Here is a 16698-nt window from a genome sequence, read left to right as displayed (position 1 = left end):
TTTATTTCTGCACCAGCCAGTCAGGCAACCTTCTGTCCATGCTAGTATCTTTTCTGTAATACCAGGAGCTCGTGTTTACCAGACTCATCATGTGCCGCACCTTGTCAAAGATCTGAAAATAAAAGAAAATAACATTCACTGACAAGAAATTCTGCAGATGCTGTAAATCCAGAGAAACACACACAAAATGCTGGAGGAGCTCAGCACGTTAGACAGAGGAATAAACAGGCGATGTTTCGAGCTGAGACCCTTCATCAGGACCGGAAAAGAAGAGGGAAGACACCAAAATAAGAAGGAGTACAGACTGGATGGGGATAGGCGAAGCCAGGTGAGGGGGAATGTAGGTGCAGGGCGAGAGGGAGGGGCTGATAAAGGAGTCTGATAAGAGAGGAGAGTGGACCATGGGAGAATGGGGAGGAGGAGGGGCACCAGAGGGAGGTAATAGACAGGTGAGGAGCACTGAAAGCAGTAAGAGGGGAGTGGAATATGAGATGTTACTCCTCCAACCTTAGAGTGACCTCATTATGGCACATGGAATGGGAATAGGGAGTGGAATTAAAATGTTTGGTCAGTGGGAAATCCTGCCTGTTGTGGACAGAGCAAGGGTGTTTGACAAAGCAGTCCATGTCAGGTCTCACCAATGTAGAGAAGGCTGCACCGGGAGCACCAGATACAGTGGATGACCCTGACAAACTTGCAGGTGAAGTGTCGCCTCACCAGGAAGGAATGTTTGGGGCCCTGAATGGAGGTGAGAGAGGAGATGTAGGAGCACTTGTGCCACTTGCAGGGATGAGTGCCAGGAGGAAGATCAGTGGGGAGGGACCAATGGAGAAGGAATTCATGGAGAGAGAGGGCCCTGTGGAAAGCAGAGAATAGGGAGAGGGGAGGTAAAGATGAGTTTAGTGGCAGTGGTAGGATCACTGACAAGGTTTATTACACATTTCTCATTGCTATTGGGAAGCTGGTGGTGAACTACTATAATCTGGTCACACATTGACTCCAAAAGTCACCCATTTCAGCTTTACCAAGGCTCTGGGCACCATTCAAAGTACATTTATTATCAAGGTACATATAAGTCACCATATACAACCCTAAGATGCATTTTCTTGTGAATTTTCAGAGTAAGTACAAGAAAAACAATAAAATTACCAAACGATCACACCCAACAGGATGGACGAACAACCAACGTGCAAAAGACAGCAAACTGTGCAAATAGGAAATGAAAGAAAATCTTAATAATAAATAAATATTGAGAACACGAGTTGAGTCCTTGAAAGTCAGTTCATAGTTTGTGGGAATCGGTTCAGTGATGGGGCGAGTGAAGTTATCCCCATTGATTAAAGAGCCTGATAGTTGAGGGCTAGTAATTGTTCCTGAACCTGGTGGTGTGGGTCCTGAGGCTCCTGTACCTTCATCCTGATACCAGCAATGAGAAGGGAGCATAGCCTCGGTGGTGGGGTCCTTATTGATGGATGCTGCTTTCCTGCGATAGCTCTCCATGTAGATGAGCTCAATAGAGAGGAGGGCTTTACCCCTGATGGACTGACCTGTATGCACTAGCTTTTGTAGGATTTTCTGTTCAAGGTCATTGGTGTTTCCATACCAGGCTGTGATGCAACCAGTCACTATACTCTCCACCACACATCTATAGAAGATTGTCTAAATCTTATATGTCATGCTGAATACTCGCAAACTTCTAAGAAAGTACAGATGCTGCCAGGCTTTCTGCGTAAGTGAACATGTGCTGGACCCAGGACGATCTGCTGAAATGATATCACCGAGGAATTTAAGGTTGCTGACCCTCTCCAGCTCTGATTCTCTGATGAGGATTGGCTCATGAACCTCTGGTTTCCTCTTTCTGAGATCAATAATCAGCTCCTTGGTCTTTCTGACGTTGAGTAAGAACTCAGCCAAATATTCAAACTACCCCCTATATGCAGATTCATCACCACCTTTGAATCGGCCAATGACAGAGGCGTCATCAGTAAACCTAAATATGACACTTGAGCTATGGTTAGCCTCACAGTCATAAGCTTATTCATTAGGTTTGAGGGGATGATAGCAAAGAATGCTGAGCTGTAGTCACTAAAGAGAATTATGAGGGTGGGCAGTAGGCATTTCATGGCCTTTGATAATGTCCTGAATTGTAGGCTGATCTTGAAGGTCAGATGGTTAGAACCTATGGGATACAGGGTATACTCACGGGATACAAACTGGAAACAAATTGCCTTGGTGATAGGAAGCAGAGGGTGGTAGAGGAGTATTTTTCTAGATATGAGGACTGTGACAATTGGTGAGCTGTGGGTATCAATGTTGGGTCTTCTGTTGTTTGTCATACGTTTTGATTTGGATGAGAATGCAGCTGGCAGAATTAGTAAATGTGCAGGTCACACCAGAATTGTGAAAAGTGAAAAAGGTTGTCCTGTTAAAAGCAGGATATACAGTATATCAGCTGGGAAATGTCAGATGGAATTTAACTTGGATGAGTGCGAAGGGATACATTTTGGGAATGACAGGGCCCTGGGGAATGTTGTTGAATAGACAAACTTTGGGCTACAAGTAAAACATTGGGGTACCATAAATGTAAACACTGCTAGTGTGGTGAGAAAGGCATCTGGCATGTTTGCTTTCATTGGCTGAGGTATTGAGTATGAGACTTGGAGCATCATGTGTCTGTTAGACAAAACGTTGCACCTGCAGCATTGTGTGCGGTGCTTGATACCACCTTATAGGAAGAGTGTGATTAAGCTGGAGAGGGTGCAGAAGTGACTCAGAAGGATGTTACCTAGATAGGTAGTCTTAAATTGTCAGGTGAGATTGGATAGGCTAGGTTTTGCTTATATATGTAATGAATGCAGCAAAGATGACAAGAAAGAAGTATATAAAATTATGAGCAACTTGGAAAGGGTTCACTCAGTGATCACTTCATTAAGTACACCTGCAATAGCTAATCAGCCAATCACGTGGCAGCAACTCCAAAGCATACAGACTTGGTCATTAGGTTTAATTGTCGTTTAGACAACTCCCATCAAAATGGGGGAGAAACGTGACCTAAGTTACATTGACTGCAGAATGATTGTTGGCATCAGATGGGAGGTTTGGCTATTGTAGGAACTGTGGATCTCCTGGGGGATCTCTAGAATTTACAAAGAATGGTGCAAAAAACCAGAAGAACGTCCAGGGAGCGGCAGTTCTGTGGGTAAAAATGCCTTGTTAAAGAGAGAGGTTAGAGGAGAATGGCCACACTGATTCAAGCCGACTGGAAGGCAACAGTAACTCAAATAACTACACATTACAACAGTGGTGCGCAGAAAGCATCTCTGAATGCACAACATGTCAAACCTTGAAGTGGATGGGCTACAGCAGCAGAAGTGCATGGACAGGACATTTGTACAGAAGGTACCTAATAAAGTGGGCACTAGGTATAGATAGCATGTGTCTATTTCCCAATAAAAGTTAGTAGTCATAGGTTAAGGTGAGAGGGAGGGGATTCAAAGGAATTCCCACTTGGGATTATGAATGGGGATTGCTCATTTTGGAAGGAAGAACCAGAGTATTACTTAAATGGCAAGAAGCTGCAGTAAGCTGAAGCACGAAGAGATTTAAGGATCCTTGTGCATGAAAAGCTGCACAGAAGTGCAGCAGGTAATAAGGTAATACAGAATCTTACTTCAAATGGGTTGGACTATGAAAGAGAGGTAGTTTTACTGCAATTGTACCAGGCACTGGAGAAACCGCCTATGGAATGCCATTGCTGGAAGCAATTCAGAGAAGGTTTGCTAGGGTGTCCCAGGATACGCAGGAGGAGGGACACGGGAGAATGGCACAGTAGTGCAGCCGTTAACACAATGGCTTTACAGCACCAGTAATCATCGGTCAGGGTTTGGCTCCAGCTGCTGTTTGCAAGAAGTTTGTATGTTCTGCCCATGACCTCTGGATGCTCTGCATCCCTCCCACATCCGGAAGATGTACGTTTAGGGTTAGTGAATTCTGGGCATGCTATGTTGGTTCCAGAAGTATGGTGACACATGTGGGCTGCCCCCAGCACAAACTTTACTGATTTGATTTGATGCAAAATGATGCATTGTATGTTTTAATGTTTCAAACTACATGTGCTAAATAAAGCTATTCTCTGTAGCTTAACCAGATTGGCACTCATTAGAATTGAAGAATGAGGGATCATCTTACCAGAAAAGAAAGTGAAGTTTTTTTGTGGGCTAGAAAGGATAAAAGCAGAGAGGATGTTTCCTCTCATGGGAAGGTCCAAAACCAGAGGTCTCAGAATAGGAAAGATTTAAGATTGAGAAAAGGAAGAATTTCTACTGGGGGTGTGAACTCCTTGCCATAGAGATCTCTGGGTGAAGCATTCTTGGGTTTATTTAAAGCTGAGAGACAGATTTCTAATAATTAGGGAGTCCAGTGTCATGGGGAAGGTGGACGAGGTATGACTGATCTTCCACAGTGTTATTGAATGGCAGAGCAGGCTTGACAATGGCCTTCGTCTACTTCTGCAAGTTTTGGTCTTATGGCCCAAGATGTGTGAAGGTAATTGTCCCTGGATAGGGTACCTGCTGAGGACTGTTCTTCTCTTCCATATATCTCCAGGAGTTTTCCCTGCTCTATGTAGCCATCAAAATGAAGACCTCCTGAAATACTTGTTCTGAAAGCAACTGGGAAATGCAGACATCTTGAAGTCAATAGAAATTCCACAAGCGCGTGGCAGACCACTCTCAGTACACTTTACAAACTCTAAATAAGAAAGCATGAATTTCTACAGGAAAACTCTGAGGAAACCAATCAGTTGTAACTGAAAAGAACGAGATAAGGAGATTTGATAGTGGTATACAAAATTACGAGGGGTATAGGTAAGGTAAATGCAAGCAGACATTTTCCACTGAGGTTAGGTGAGAGTAGAACTGGAGGTCATGGTTTAAGGGTGAAAGTTAAGTTATTTAAGGGAAATATGAGTGGAAACTTCTTTACTCAGTGGGTGGTGAGAGTGTGGAACAAGTTGCCAGTGGAAGTGGTGGATGTGGGTTGGATTTCAACATTGACAGCTCAATGCAACATGCAATTAAATGATGCTTTTAAATAGCTCAGCTGGTGAGTCTTTCCTTCTCTCTGTCCTTTATAATGCTGAAATACTCTCCTGTGTATTTTGAACACATGCCACAAGTTGCATTGTAGAGGTCTGGTTTTAACAGTGCTGGTACAAAATCAAAGTCTGTAGTCTGCGGATTCTGCATCTCTCCAGCCATTAGACTTTATGCAGCTGGAAATGCTCAGTGATGTCCAGCCAACTGGATAATGCGATCTGTGCTTACACAAATGTAGGAGCAACGTTTAATATAAACTTGTGTGCGAGAGTCTATACAGTCAGGCCAAGTTAATCTCAAATCAGTATATATTATGTGTAGACAGTAAGTGTCATACAGAGTAACACATCTGGAGTTTGAGGAAATTGATATGTCACCAAAGACACTTGAAAATTTCTACAGATCTGTCGTGGACAGCATGCTAACTGGTTGCATCATCACCTGGTGTGGAGGGGCCACTGAATAAGATCTGAAGAAGCTGCAGAAAATTGTAAACTCAGCCAACTCCATCATGGGCACTAGCTTGCCCAGCATCTAGGACACCTTCAAACAGTGATGCCTCAAAAAGGCAGCATCCATCATTATGGACCCCCATCACCCAGGGCATGCCACCTTCCCGTTGCTTCCATCAAGGGGAGGTACAGGAGTCTGAAGACACACATTCAGCATCTCAGGAACAACTTCTTTCCCTCCACCATCAGATTTCTGAATAGACAATGAACCCATGAACTCTTCCTCTGTAGTTTTTCCCTCTATTTTTTGCACTAATTATATTTATTTATTTCTTATTGTAATTATTAGTTTTTGTTACTATGTATTACAATAGCTGCTGTAAACAACAAATTTCATGATATATGGCAGTGATATTAAACCTGATCCTAATTCTGACAAGCTGACAAGTGACAGGTGAAGCCAGGAGAGGCGGAAGTTACCTTCTCCCCACCTTCTTATTCTGGCTTCATTTCCAGTCCTGATGAAGGATCTCTGCCTCAGACATCAACTGTTTATTTCTCTCATAGATGCCGCTGATCTGCTGAGTTCCTCCAGCATTTTGTGTTTTCCCAGCACCTGCAGAATCTCTTGTGTTTATCGTACCACCCCAGTGACTTTTTCAGGCATTGCCCCCTGACATATGAAGTAGAGCCAAAGTCGTGGATTGGCTGTTGATTTATGACACGTCGGTCTGTGTTCAACGTACTTACAGTAGGACTTGGAGAATACATATTTGGCATTACTCAGAGGCTGCCTAGTCACATGAAAGAGGTAATGTGATTTAAGACGTGTGGTAGACACAGAGGACATTTAAATAGAACACTGAGTGATCTGTTAATCGTTTGATTGCATGATGTCAGTTAGCAAGTTCACAGAGCCATTTTATAAATTAGACAGTAGCATGCAATCATGTCAAAGTTTACTTACAATAATCCAAGCACTACATGGGTACACACACACACACACAACACTGGCTGAATTTAACAATTTCTTCATTATTTTTTCACTTTCTTCTTTTTTTGTAAAAGGAAACAGGAGGGGGTTAATAGGGTGATACTGCTTTTTCTGGTTTAGGAGTCCCAAACCAGCACTGCAGTCTCAAAATGTGCTTGTTCAATTAGCATTACGCAGAGTTATTGGAAATAGAGGGGCTCTAGATGCTTGGTTGCTGAGCGCACCAAGGACGAAGATTAACCACATTTTTGGCACCAATGGAATTAGATGATCGGATAGCAAAGGCCTCGAGGTTGAGGATCAGCAAAGATCTTGTTGAAGACACAAGTGAAAGAGACTGTGTGCCTGTTATTTCCCTTTGTTTCTTATATGCATTTTTGCTTTATCTGCGAAAAACAGCATTTTTTTTCCCTTTGAAGATGTTGCAGTTTGGATGCTGAAGAACTGGCAAGGCAGCAAAGGTAAGAGAATAGAATTGCTATGCTAAACTGTCCTAGTCCTCAGTGAAATCCAAAACACTTCTTCTGGTCAATGTGAGTTAAAGTTAAGGTCTGTCCCGAGCCTTTGTGGCTCATCAGGCTGGTGCTTATGCCGGTTTCCGTGGCGTGAAGCGAGTGAGAGTATGAGACTCCCCCCCGGATAGGACGCCAGTCTATCACGAGGTTGATCAATGTGAGCACCTGTCTTTTAACCCCACTGTCTTATGTCACTCAGCCAGCTTCCCAATCATGCCTTCACACTCATTCAGAAGGGATCGTATCAAACTCAGGTAAATAGCATACTTAGACATTCTGATGTCCATTCCTTTAATTCAAATTTTTCTTTCGGGAGGGTCCAGGCTTAGAATCAAAATAACTTTTGAGGGTCACTCACAAGAAGCACATTTATTTTAAGTATTTATAAACTATGTATTGATACTTTTTGATCATTATGAAAGACACGAATGTCATTATTCTTGTTGGTGCACTAAGTGTTTTTTCTCACCTTAGCAGATCTAAGTTGCAGTGTGATAGACTGACAACTTTTACCCATGTTATAGGCATGGATCTACATCCATCAGTATTGGTACATCTGGTATAAGAGCTCGATTTGAACTTGGATCAGAAGGTTGAACTGGCTTAATATATTCCCTGGATCCAGCACTCAAATATGATGGCAGAATATAGTATTAATGGTAAGAATCTTGGCAGTGTGGAGAATCAGAGGGATCTTGGGGTCCAAATTCATAGGATGCTCAAAGCAGCTGCGCAGGTTGATTCTGTGTGGTTAAGAAGGCGTACGGTGTATTGTGCTTCATCAATCGTGGAATTGAGTTTAGGAGCCGAGAGGTAATGTTGCAGCTATATAGGACCCTGGTCAGACCCCACTTGGAGTACAGAGGAGACTTACAAGGATATTGCCTGGATTGGGGAGCATGCCTTATGAGAATAGGTTGAGTGAACTTGGCCTTTTCTCCTTGGAGCGACGGAGGATGAGAAGTGACCTGATAGAGGTGTATAAGATGATAAGAGGCATTGATCGTGTGGATAGTCAGAGGCTTTTTCCCAGGGCTGAAATGGTTGCCACAAGAGGACACAGGTTTAAGGTACTGGGGAGTAGGTAGAGAGGAGATGTCAGGGGTAAGTTTTTTACTCAGAGAGTGGTGAGTGCGTGGAATGGGCTGCTGGCAATGGTGGTGGAGGCAGATACGATAGGGTCTTTTAAGAGACTTTTGGATAGGTACTAGAAAAATAAAGGGCTATGGGTAAGCCTAGTAATTTCTAAGGTAGGGACAACTTTGTGGGCCGAAGGGCCTGTATTGTGCTGTAGGTTTTCTATGTTTCTAATTTACCAGGGCTTTCAGGGTGGTGAATGAGAGTTGGTGAACCATTTTGAAGGTCATATGTTGTGTTCTACTTTCTGCTGCTAGCAATAATTATGATGTCCCTATCCTTGATTAACAATTGCCTCGGTGGGTATATGTGTGTATATAGATGCTGCCTTATTCCACCATAAATAGATAGAAACATAGAAAACCCACAGGACAATACAGGCCCTTCGGCCCACAAAGCTGTGCTGAACATGTCCTTACCTTAGAAATTACCTAGGATTACCCATAGTCCTTTACTTTTCTGAGCTCCATCTGCAAACTTACTAACCCATCCCTCCACTTCTTCATCCAGGTCACTTATAAAACTCTCGAAGAGTAGGGATCCCAGAATAGATCCCTAAGGCACACCACTGGTCACCGGCCTCCATGCAGAATATGACCCGTCTACAACCACTCTTTGCCTTCTGTGGGCAAGCCAGTTCTGAATTCACAATGCAATGTCCTCTTGGATCCCATGCCTTCTTACTTTTTCAATAAGCCTTGCATGGGGTACCTTGTCAAATGCCTTGCTGAAATCCATATTCACTACATCTATTGCTCTACCTTCATTGTGTTTAGTCACATCCTCAAAAACTTAATCAGGCTCGTAAGGCATGAACTGCCTTTCACAAAGCCACGTTGACTATTCCTGATCACATTTTGTCTCTCCAAATATTCCAAATATTGCGCTAAGACAGTACAGTGGTATTAATACGCAGCAGCCTCTCCGGACTCTGGATTGGGGATTGCCAAATGTTATGTGGATTTTCTGGTGTGGTCTGTTTTGTCATGTGCTTTTGTGATATAATTCTGGAGGAACGTTGTCTCAATTTTTAACTGCATTGCATTTGTGGTTTCTAAATGACAATAAACTGAATCTGAATCTGAATAAATCTTGCCTCTCAGGATCTTCTCCATCAACTTACCAACCACTGAAGTAAGACTTCCTGGGCTATCTCTACTCCCTGTCTTGAATAATGGAGCACCATCCACAACCCTCTGGAACCTCTCCCATCCCCATTGATGATGCAAAAATCATTACCAGAGCTCATCAGTCTCCTCCCTCACCTCCCACAGTAGCCTGGGGTACATCTTGTCTATTCCCGGTGACTTATCCAACTTCGTTAAAGAAGTTAAAGTCTGTCCCGAGCCTTATAGGCTTATCAGGCCGGTGCTTACACCAGTTTCGGTGGTGTGAAGTGACTGAAAGTACGAGACTTCCCCCCCCCCCCCCGCCACCCGGATAGGACACCTGTCTATCACTTATCCAACTTGATGCTTTCCAAAAGCTTCAGCACATCCTCTTTCGTAATATCTACATTTTCAAGCTTTTCAGTCCGCTGTAACTCATCCCTACAATCGCCAAGATCCTTTTCCATAGTGAATATTGAAGCAAAGTAGTCATTAAATATCTCTGCTATCTCCTTTGGTTTCATACACACTTTTCCACTATCACACTTGATAGGTCCTATTCTCTCATGTCCTATCCTCTTGCTCTTCACATACTTGCAGAATGTCTTGTGGTTTTCCTTAGTCCACCAAGGGCTTCTCATGGCTCCTTCTGGCTTTCTTAATTTCTTTCTTAAGCTCCTTCCTGCAAGACTTATCATCTTCTAGATCTCTATCATTACCTAGTTATTTGAACCTTTTGTAAGCTTTTCTTTTCTTCTTAACTAGATATACAACAGCCTTTGTACACCATGGTTCCTGTACCCTACCATCCTTTCTCTGTCTCATTGGAACGTACCTATGCAGAACTCCGCACAAATATCCCCTGAACATTTGCCACATTTCTTCCGTACATTTCCCTGAGAACATCTCTTCCTAATTTATGTTTCCAAGTTCCTGCCTGATAGCCTCATATTTCCCTTACTCCAATTAAACGCTTTCCTTATTGCAAATAATTAATCACAATTGATTCACAATTTCAACAATGCATTTAGAGAGACTTGCAAGTTTGTTTTTATACGCAAACAAGAGAAAATCTGCAGATGTTGGAAATCTGAGCAACACACACAAAGTGCTGGAGGAACTCAGCAGGCCAGGCAGCATCTATGGAAAAAGTACAGTCATCATTTCAGGCTGAAACCCTTCAGCTGGACTCTGAGTCGATTGTACTTTTTTCCATAGAGGCTGCCTGGCCTGCTGAGTTCCTTCAGCACTTTGTATGTGTTGCTCTTTTTATACCCACTTTACTGCGCATTGTACATTTTGTCTTTGCATCATTCTTGGGTAGCAGGATCTGTGATAGTTTTTACTCTTTTGTATGTATTTCCTTTATTTTGCACTGTTTGTTATCTGATATGGCACCACAGTGGTGTAGCTGATAACGTGACTCTATTACAGCTCAGGGTGAGGGAATTCTGAGTTCAATTCCAGTGCCATCCTTAAGGAGTTTGTACATTCTCCCCATGACCACATGGGTTTCCTCCGGGTACTCCAGTTTCCTCCCACATTCTGAAGACGGACCAGTTAGTAGGTTAATTGGTCACTGTGATTAGGCTAGTGTTAAATAGGTGGGTTGCTGGGCAGTGGGCTCATTGGGCCGGAAGGGCCTGTTCTGCATTGTATCTCTGAATAAATACATAGTAAATAAAGGCCATCTCTGTGTGTTTTTGTTTTTGCTAAAACGGTATTTTACCTCTTTGGGTTCACATTCTCATTAAACTGAACATCTTCCATTGCTTTTGTTTTGCTTTATCTAATTTTTCTCTTTAAAAATGTCTCCCAAAATTAAAATTTTAAGCTGATTTATTTTCAAGTGATATTTATTGCATTCAGCTCAGTCACTGTGTATATGTGTTTATGTATGGTACAATCCTTATCAGAAATACTTTTGTTAACCATGAGACAATCAAGCAGCTTCAGAAAATTAATCATTCAATGACATATGACTAGTGCCTGGAGTCTGAGGAGATGGGGAGGACCTTCTTAATGAATATTTTGCTTCAGTATTCATCACCGAAAAGGACTTTAATGAATGTGAGGACTGCGTAAAACAGCTAATATGCTGGCATATATCAACATTAAGAAAGAGAAACTTTTGAGAAACATTAGGATAGTCCCCTGGGGCTGGACAGGATATACCCCAGGTTACTAAAGGAAGCAAGGGAAGAGATTGCAGTGATTTTGGCGTTGACCTTTGCATAGTCACATTATCAAGGAACAGTACCAAAACAATGAAGGGTGGCAAGTTATTCCTTTGTGCAAGAAAGGGAATAAGGATAACCCTGGGAATTATAGACCAGTGAGTCTCATGCAAGTGATGGTTTAGTTATTGGAAATTATTCTTAAGAGACAGGATTTACAAGCATTTGGAGAAGTGTGGTCTGATTAGGGATATTCTGCATGGCTTTGTGAGGAACAGGTCACATCTCACAAGCCAGATTGACATATTTGATGAAGTGACAAAACAAATTAATGAAGGTGGAACTATGGATGTGGTGTATATGGATTTTAGTAAGGCGCTGGACAAGGTTTCTCATGCTAGTCTCATTCAGAAAGCCAGGAGGCATGGGATCTACAATTGGCTTGCCCACAGTAGGCAGAGTGTGGTAGTAGATGGAGTGTATTCTGCCTGGAGGTAGGTGACCATGATTGTTTCACAGGGATCTGTTCTGAGGCCCCTGCTCGTTGTGACTTTTAGGAATGACTTGGATGAGGAAGTGGAAGTTTGCAGTTGGCACGAAGGTATGTGGTGCTGTAGAAGCTTGTCATAGGTTACAGTAGGACATCAGTAGGATGCAGAACTTGGCTGAGAGGTGGCAGATGGAGTTCAGTCCGGGAAAGTGTGAAGTGATACACTTTGGAAGGTCGAATTTGGAAGGCAGAGTACAGGATTAATGACAGGATCCTAGCAGTGTGGAGGAATAGAGGGCTCTTGTGGTCCGTGTCCATAGATCCCTCAAAATTGCCACACAAGTCGATAGGGTGGTTAAGAAGGTGTATATTGCCTTCATTACTCAAAGGATTAAATTCAAGATCCAAGAGGTAATGTTGTAAGACCTTGAAATATAGGACCAGAATCAGGCCATTTGGCTCATTGAGTCTGCTCTGCCATTTCATCATGGCAGGATACAATTTTCCTCTCAGCCCCAATCTCCTTCCTTCATACCGTCCACCAATCAAGAATCTTTCAACCTTTGCCTTAAATATACATTAAGACTAGGCTTCCACAGCTGCCTGTAGCAAATAATTCCTCAAAACCACCACTCTGTGGCTAATTCCCCCTTATTTACATTCTAAAAGGATGCCCCTTTATTCTGAGGCTGTGTCCGCTAGTCTTAGACTCTCCCACCATAGGAAACATCCTCTCCACATCCACTCTATCAAGGCCTTTCACCAGTCAATAAGCTTGAATGTCACCTCTCATTCTTCTGAATTCCAGAGCCATCAAATGCTCTTGATATGACAAGCCATTTAATCCTGGAATCATTTTTGTGAACCTCCTTTTAATCTTTCCAGTTTCAGCACATCCTTTCTAAGATAAAGGGGCCTAAAACTGCTCGTAATACTCCCAAGTAAGGTGTAACCAGTGTTCTATAAAGTTTCAACATTATATTCTTTCAACCACTGCTTTATCTATGCTAGAATCTTTACTGTAATACTAAGAGCTCGTAGCTTGTTAAGGCCTTCTGAAAATCCTAGTATACAACATCAACCGATTCTCTTTTGTCTATCCTGGTTGTTACTTCTTAAAATAATTTCAACAGATTTGTCAGGCAAGATTTTCCCTTGAGGAAGCCATTCTGACTATGGCCTATTTTATTATATGCTTCCTGAGACCTCATCCTTAATAATCAACTCCAATATCTTCCCAAAATCTGAGATCAGACTAACTGGCCTATAATTTTCTTTCTTCTGCCCCTCTCCCTTCTTGAAGAGTGGAGTGACATTTGCAATTTTCCTGTCTTCCAGAACCCAGTGATTCTTGAAAGATCATTACTACAGCCTCCATGATCTCTTCAGACACATCTTTCAGAATCCTGGGGTGTACATCATCTGGTCCAGGTGACTTTCCCACCTATGAAGCTTTCATCTTCCCAAGAACCTTCTCTTCAGTTATGGTAACTTCATGCCCCCTGACACCTGGAACTTCAACCATACTGCTAGCATCTTCTACAGTGAAAACCAATGCAAAATATTCATTCAGTTCATCTGCTATTTCATTGTTCCCCATTACTACCTTTCCAGCATCGCTTTCCAGTGGTCAGATATCCACTCTCGCTTCTCTTTTACACTTTATATATCTGAAGAAACTTTTAGTTATCCCCTTTAATATTATTGGCTAGTTTATATTCGTATTCCATCTTTACCTTCTTAATTACTTTTTAGTTACCTCCTGTTGGTTTTTAAAAGCTTCTCAATCTAACTTTTCATGAATTTTTGCTCTATTATATGCCTTCTCTTTGGCTTTTATGTCAGCTTTGACTTGTCTTGTTAGCCACGGCTGTGTCATCTTTCCTTTAGGATACTTCTCCCTCTTTGGGATGTGCATATCCTGCACCTTCCGAATTGCTTCCAGAAACCCCAGTCATTGCTGCTCTGCCATCATCCTACCAGTGTTCTTTTTCAATCAATTCTGGCCAACTCCTCTCTCATGGTTTTGTAATTTTCTTTACTTCACTGTAACACTGATACATCTGACTTTAGCTTCTCTTTCTCAAATTTCAGAGTTAATTTGATCATACTATGATCACTTGACCCTAAGGGTTCTTTTATCTTGTCACTAATCAATTGTGGTTCATTGCACAAAACCCAATCCAGAATAGCTGATCCCCTAGTGGGCTCAACCATGAGCTGCTCTACAGTCATCTCATAGGCATTCTAGAAATTCCCCACTTGGAATCCAGCACCAACCTGATTTTCCCAATTTACCTGCATATTGAAATCCCCCATGACTATTGTAACATTGCCCTTTAGGCATGCATTTTCTATCTCCCGTTGTAACTTGTAGGCTACATCCTTACTACTGTTTGGGGATCTGTATATAACTCCCAGCAGGGTCTTCTTACCCTTGCAGTTCTTTAGGTCTATCCACAATGATTCAACACCTCCCTACCCTATGTCACTTTCTAATGATTTGATTTCTTTTTTACCAAACAGAGCAATGACACCCTCTGCCTTCGTGGCTATCCTTTGGATCAATATGTATCTTTGTACATTAAGATTCCAGCTACAACTTTTCAGCCATAAGTTAGTGACGCTTACATCATACCTGCCAATTGCAGCTGTGCTGCAAGTTCATCTACTTTATTCAGTATATTGCATGCATTCATGTACAACTCCTTAAGTCCTGCATTCACCCTTTTCCATTTTGTCTGCCCTTTATATTGCAACTCATCCTGTTGACTGCAATCTTGCCCTATCAACAGCCTTTCCTTACTATATATTGCCTCCATTTGCAAACCAGCTACCTCATCTTCAGCACATTTATTCGCCTTTCCTACGATGCTTCTTGCATTTAAATATAAGCAGCTCAGGACACTAGTCACACCACACTCAACCTTTTGATTCCTAACTTTGAAGTCTCACTGACATCTGCCTCCACAACCACTCCACTAACTGTTCTGGCACTCTGGTTCCCATCCTGCTGCATCTCTAGTTTAAACCCCAATGTGCAGCATTAACATAACTTCCTGCTAGGATATTAGTCCCCTTTCAATTCAGGTGGAATCCATCCCTTCTGTCCAGGCCCCACTTTCCCTGAAAGAGAGCCCAATGATCCAAAAATCTTATGCCCTTTTTTCTACACCAACTCCTTAGCCACGTATTAAACTGTTTAATCTTCCTAGTTCTGGCCTCACTAGCATGTGGCATGGGTAGCAATCCTGAGACAATAACACTGGAGGTCCCATCTTTAACTTAACACCTAACTCCCTTTGCAGAACCTTGTCACTCATCCTACCCACGTCATTGGTAGGACCACAACTTCCGGCTGTTCACCCTCCCACTTAAGAATGCTGAGGATTTGATCTGAGATATCCTGGACCCTAGCACCTCGTTCTTGCCTTCAGAACCTCCTGCCCGTTACCTTAATGAATCCCTATCACCACAGCATGCCTCTTCTTTCCCCTTCCCTTCTGAGTCATTGAAGCTGTGCCAGAGACCGATCTCTGTTACTTTCCTCTGTTAGGTCATTCCCTCCCACAGTATCCAAAGTAATACACCTGTTGATGAAGGGGATGTCCACAGGAGTACTCTGCAATGGCTCCTTATCCCCTTTCCTCTCACGCAATTTACTATGCCCTGCACCTTAGGTGTAACTAGCTCTCTAAATGTCCTATCAACTCCTCAGCCTCCCAAATGATCCGGAGTTCACTAGTTCCACCAGCAATTCATTAACACAGTTTGCTAGAAGCTGCAGCAGAATGCACTTCTTGCATTTGTAGTCATCAGGAATACTGGAGGTCTCCTTGCTTTCCCACGTCCTGCAAGAAGAGCATTTCACTATCCTGCCTGTCATCCCTACTGTCCCAGCTGAGCAGATACAGGGGAAAAACTTGAGCTTTTCTTTCCTTTGCTTTCTCTGAGCGAAGCCTCGAAGAGCTAAAGCCTTAAGATCACCTCCGACTCTATCCACTCAGTTGATGGCTGCTGCACTTGATCTTGCCTTCCTTTAACTTTCACTTACTAGTCTATCCCAAGACACTGGTTGGTAGCTGGTCAAAGCTCTATTATGCTGCTGCGATCCACTCCTGCCTTTTATTGTCAGGCAGTGGACCTGATTGAATTCCCCTCCTCTCCAAACTTCTGATGTGTGGATTGGCGGTTGTTCAAAGCTGCAAGTCTATAAAATTCTGGTTAAACCACACATGGAATATGATGTTCAGTTCTGGTCATTATAGAAGAATATGGTAATTTTAGAGGGTGCAGATGAGATTTACTTGGGATGCAGTCTGGCTTGGACAGCACGTCTTAAGAGGAGAGGTTCACTATCTAGATGATAAAAGGCATAGATCACGTGGGCAGCCAGAGACTTTGTACCAGGGTGGAAATAACTAATATGAGGGGGTATAATTTTAAGGTGATTGGAGGGAAGTATGGGGGGTAGGGGAAATCAGAGTTGTATTTTATTTTAAACAAAGAGTGGTAGTGCATGGGATGTGCTGTCGGTGGTGGCGGTAGAGATATTAGGCACATTTAAAAGATTATTAGACTGGCACATGGCTGAAAGAAAAATGGAGGACTATGTGGGAGGGAATAATTAGATTGATCTTAAAGAGTAGGTCAAAAGTTTGGCACAACATCGTAGACCTAAAGACCTGGACTGTTTTGTATGTTCTATAAACATAGCTAATCATACCA

Source organism: Hypanus sabinus, chromosome 7 (genome assembly GCF_030144855.1).
Source record: "Hypanus sabinus isolate sHypSab1 chromosome 7, sHypSab1.hap1, whole genome shotgun sequence".
In the NCBI taxonomy this organism is placed as follows: Eukaryota; Metazoa; Chordata; class Chondrichthyes; order Myliobatiformes; family Dasyatidae; genus Hypanus; species Hypanus sabinus.
Note: the sequence above shows the minus strand (reverse complement) of the source record.